This window comes from Eutrigla gurnardus (assembly GCF_963514095.1).
Source record: "Eutrigla gurnardus genome assembly, chromosome: 19".
Taxonomy (NCBI): Eukaryota; Metazoa; Chordata; class Actinopteri; order Perciformes; family Triglidae; genus Eutrigla; species Eutrigla gurnardus.
The window spans coordinates 13,497,700-13,503,083 of NC_139930.1; the positions used below are offsets into that span (position 1 = coordinate 13,497,700).

At 42.3% G+C, this 5,384-nt stretch overlaps 1 protein-coding gene across 1 annotated transcript in view; it reads right to left on the bottom strand.

Annotated features, from left to right (window-relative positions):
* ggcx (gamma-glutamyl carboxylase) overlaps positions 1–5,384 on the bottom strand; it is a 198,885-nt gene that overhangs the window by 149,128 nt on the left and 44,373 nt on the right. The gene's annotated exons all lie outside the window — the stretch shown is intronic.

A 5,384-nucleotide genomic window follows, 5' to 3' on the forward strand; every position in this document is an offset into this window, starting at 1 on the left:
TATTCTCTGGATAGCACAAATGTGCTCAAGTGAATTCAATGGCAATCTGCCCATTAAACCTGATGTCTTTTAAGTGGATATTTGGCCAGATGGTGGGTAGAGATTAAAGGTGGGGGGGTGTTCAAGTGGAAACGTTAGTGTGACAATCAAGATCACCAACATCATGAAGATTCATTCTCTTGGGACCACGGAAATCTAGAGTAAATGTCATGTTTGTTCTTGAGATACATGTCATGGTTGGGGTTTTGATGTAAAACTGCATAAAAGGGAGTTAAAAATGGGTTAGAGCTATAGAAATATCTTGCTTTGGATATATGAATACACAAACCGATACTTAGATACATGGATGGATGGATAAAGGAAGGATACATATCCTTAAACTGGAGCATGTAGTGTTGGACAATGGGTACTTTTAATGCCAGACAAATAAAGAGCTTGATTTCTGTAGCCATGCGTGGTGCAGACACAGTTTACTGTAGGTGAATAATCTGATCCCAGTTCAGTGAAATTTACTCTGTGAAACCATCCATGTGAACCCATGACCAGGCTGAACGTGCCATAATTTCCCTCTGGGAAGTCGACCACAAGGCTACAGGCATTACATTGCAAAGCTTTTCATTTCCTGTCCTGATGAAGTCTAAATCACCCCCAAAAAAGTGTGTAAAAAGTCTTGTTAAATATGTGTATTGATCTGGGGTAAGTTGTGCACACTGATTCAAGCCCAGTGGAATGAATCCTCACGCCTGACAATAGAAAACTTTCCCAACAGGGCTTATGGTTCCAGACGAGACAGTGTTTCCCGTAGATGAAGATGGCATTATGGGTTTAGAAGGGGGTCAAAAGGATTCCCTCCAACCAAATAGTGTAGGGATTACCAAAGTCTGCAAAGAGCTGATTTTCTTACAGATTATGTCCATTCTGTCCCCATATTCACAAGACACAGGAGCAACCAAAGGGTTTATTCATTCAAGGGCAAAGAAGGACCTGAACTCAGCTGTGACACAAAACTAAATTAGTTTAATTTAGCATCCATCTCTCTGAGCCTAAAACAACAGCTGAATGTTCTGGGGTTTTGAAGAGGAGCCTTTATAACAAATACTTAAGTGTATGTATGATATTCCAGGACCCATCAACTATGTAATTTAGTGCACATGATAACCATGTTGTCGGGTAAGAGAAGAACACCGCTCTCTGTTGGGTATATCTTTTATAGGAGTCTTTATTTAGATGTCATATGATTGATATGCCTATCACAAAGATAGGCATATCAAATATGCCAGGAGGCATGTATTTATTGCAGCTGTGAAGACAAAACTAATTTGGATCCAAAAGATGTTCGTAGAGGCAGGAGCAAATTCACATGACAGGCAGCCACACATGTGAAAGTCTGAAACATCAGCTGACAGCCTGAACTAACTGAAGACTTCAAACAAGGGGGAGTGTGAAGCAATCACATCTTGATTTCTGACAAGATGTTTTGATTATGGGCTTTTGGTGCAATTCATTTGATTTAAACTCAAATATGCACTTATCTCATATTGATGTCAGTCACATATACATATGTAAGCTGTAGATGACAGTACAGTAGCTGGTTCACTGTTGTGTGTTAAGTGTATACGATTAGCACAGAGGTGTAAAAATGAGGCCGCCTGGGTCTTTCAATTTGAAATTGAAATTCAATTTACTTAATTATTCATTTGAGTTTGGATTCATGGAGATTTGTTTTTAAAATGCAATATACTTTCATTCATTGTTCATATAAATCATATTTTCTTACTTAATGTTTTTTTTTGTGCTCAGCACCAAAGAATGCATGCAAATACAAAGTCTCCCCTTTTAGGAGTGTAGTACACCAATTTGGCCGTTAGATGGCAGCCTCTGAGAGGGGTGGACAAGAGGGGCAGGCCAGAGAAGACAGGACGTTGTACAAAAAAAAATGAATATGTGGATTCTTCAACAGTGTATTTCCACTCAGAAATGTACTGGACTGTCATATTCCAATTTTCATCTTAAACTTTTTACGAATCGCCATTTCTTTCTGTTATTGATGCAATGCAATCACTTTATGCATTGTTTGCTAAATTGACATTTTCTAGATTGGCCCTGCTAAATGTGTTATATTACACCTACATTGATTTAATGTGGAGACTAAGTGTCAGTATTATTGTAGATCTGCAGAACTTCCTGGTCATATCAACGTGAGAAATAAAAACCTGTATGTGCGGTTTTTGTTGTTGCACAATCCTGATGTTACAATGCAGGAAACCTTTTCACTCAGAGTATCTGCACCATCTATGTACAGCCTGTGTTGGAGAGAATGAATTACTAAAATAATGCGGTGATTAATAAGTTAGTTACTCTGATATTTACTGTATTACTTGCTGATACATTATGGCGTCCATTCCAAGTTTGTGTTATTTGACTCTTTTTGACTTTGTTAGATGCTCTGTGCACAAGTTCACCAGGTGTTTTATGACATGCCTCCCTCACTGGCAGGTATCATCTTTGGCAGTGAATCACAATACCAAAAACACCAGTGACACTGATTCCCTGCTTGTTGTCAAGGACACGGCGGACAAAAGCAGAAGTGACTTTCACATCTCTCAAATGGCGTTACACTGGCAGCGGATCAGTTTCTTTCCCCACAGCTGGTTCAGCACATGCGGGGAAAAAAAGCCTTTCCAAAAGCAAAGGTGCCATCACAGATGAATGGTGTTGAATCGTGATGTTTGCTGTACTACAGAGGTGTCAAATGTACAGACATTCTATACTCAAGTAGAAGTACAGACACTTTAAAACTAAAGTAACAAGCCTGTTTTGAAAATGTAAGGAGTAAAAAGTACAGATACTTGTTTTGAAAGTAAGGAGTAAAAGCAAAACGTATTCATAAAAATACTAGAGTAAAGCACACCTTAAACATTCTACTTAAGTACAGTAAGAAAGTATTTGTACTCTGTTACTTCCCACCTCTGCTGAATGAAAGAAGAGCGGCTGACGACAGAGTCTGTAGCTGGCAGTTGAGATGGGAACTCTGCAGCCTCTCTGTCTCCCTCTCCTCTCAAGCAGAGTCAAGGGGTGATCGCCTGTTTGAAGCTCTCCCCCTGGGCTCCAGGGTTCTGTGGGATCCGGGTGTGCTGACACTGTTAGCACGCCTGATATGAGAGCCTGATCAAAGCTGGTTCATTCTGCCTGACCGATTTCCACAGGATTAAGGATTAGGGAGACAGGAAGCTGGGAGAGGCACAGAGACAATCTGGGAGAGACAAAAAGGCGTAGTGAGGGTTATGGGGAGTGAAAGGGATGGAAAAATGCTGAAGGGGTCATTAGGCACTGGCAGAGAACACCTTGAGGAACCATAGACAGAGAATAGAGTGGTGAAGGGATTTACAAAACAAACCAGTCCGCGAAGAAGAAGGAACAAAAAGGACATTCAACAGAACATCATAAAAAGGCTTTTCGGTAAAACATGTCTTTTGGGTTGATTTAAAAGACAATGCACCTTTAGTTTGTCTGGCCGGACCTTGTGGGAGCTCAGTCACCTTCTGTTACCAACCAAGTTCTCCCGGAGGACTGGGCCGTGCCGCAGCTCACCAGGGAGACAAACCCCGCTGTGCTTTAAATGAAGTGAAATCTGGAAATCAATTCTAAAACTAACAGGGAACCAGTGTAGAGCTGCTTAACGGGGCGTGATAGCATCTTTCCTTCTTCTTTTGGCAAACAGCTGCAAACAGGATAGTGAATCATATCGTTGTCTAAATGAATAGCATATTTAAAGTAATAGGAGACTAGACCCTTTCAATACGTTAAGTGCTTGTTAAATATCAATATGACATCATCGCCACCTCTAACCTTTAAGAGCTTGATTGTTGCTTTTTATAGATCTCCTCATTCAGGACTCATGCATCATGTTTACACCTGGAGATGTATCATTCTGTGTGATGTGGTCAGTGGTATTGTACATCTTCTCTTTGTATGTTATGTGTATCAAAAATGGTGTCCCGTGCGTTTAAATGTGACTGATATGGATAGAGACATCCCAAGGTGGGGTTTTTTAGGTGGATTGATGTCTCATGACTGCAGGTTTCTGTTACACACGCATCACAAATGTTATGAGAGCTCACTCCACGGGCCGAAACCGAGAGTCCTGAGCTGATGCATTTCTGCAGAATGAAATGGCCACCTAAAGAGGAAGCGACAGTACGCTGAGCATTAAGGGAACTGAGGATCACAGTCGGAAGAAAGTGACAGGGAGAAAGAATGGGGACAATTACACCACCTGCCTGCCAGACCAGATTACAAGGTCCGGATGAAAGGTCAGGGAGAGGCAAAGTTCTTCACCCCCACCAGATGTGCGCTTGCTCTAGCCTATAGCCGATTAATTATCTCACAGTCCGCGACACCAGGCTTGATGTCCAGTTGGTGTCATTACACTACACACCCTGAGAAACCTGATCTGGGGATTTTCTCCCCCCCCCCCCCCCCCCGTTGTATAGCATATTTGTGTGTGTCAGGAGGGAAAGGAGGAGTCTTTTTACACACTGGTGGCAACCATAATGACAAAGCAATAATTCATGTAGTGCTCCGCCGCTGCGATTATTATGTTTCCATGCGTGCATGTGTTCTCTCTGTGGCTGCAGCCGAGCAAAGACATATTTATTTTTATGGTCGTTCCACAGAGATTAACAAGAAGTGGGAAGAAATTAGAAAAAAACAAACAAACCCAAAAACACCCATTCACACCCCATAGCACGTTGCCTCATTTGCCCGAGCATCTATCAATTCTTGGTTATAGCCAATAGCAATAAAGGAAGTGGTCCCACTGTCACAGAAACAGTTGGCACGGAAACAGCACATTACACCATCATCCAATCCCCCTCCCATTCCTTTGTCGTCATTTCTCCCCTCCCCTCTCTTCCTCTCCTCTCCAGTCCCCTCCTCCCTCTCTCCCTATCTTGTATGTTTTTTTTTTTCCTTTTCCAGTTATCAATGAAATCACAACCAATCCCGCTGCTGGCCTGTCAACAAGCATACAATACCCCAAGTAACCGTTCTTATCACCGTATCGTCTCCATTCTAGCCAGAAGGGCTCAGATTCCTCAATGGTCAATGTATATTTTATCATTACAACATGAAATAAAGATACACCGCGTGCTGTGGCTACCCCCCTCCTCTCTCTCTCTCTCTCTTGCCCTCTCTCTCTCTCTGTTACTCTCATGATTTAATCCTGACCATTTCTCTCCTTCTCTCTCTCTCCCTCTCTCTCTCTATCCCTGCTGACTCCTCCCTCCATTTCTGTCCTGCACTCCCTCTCTCTGCCTCTCTGACACACTCAAACACACGCACACATATATACACGCCCTCCACCCCCATCGCTGCAGTGTCTC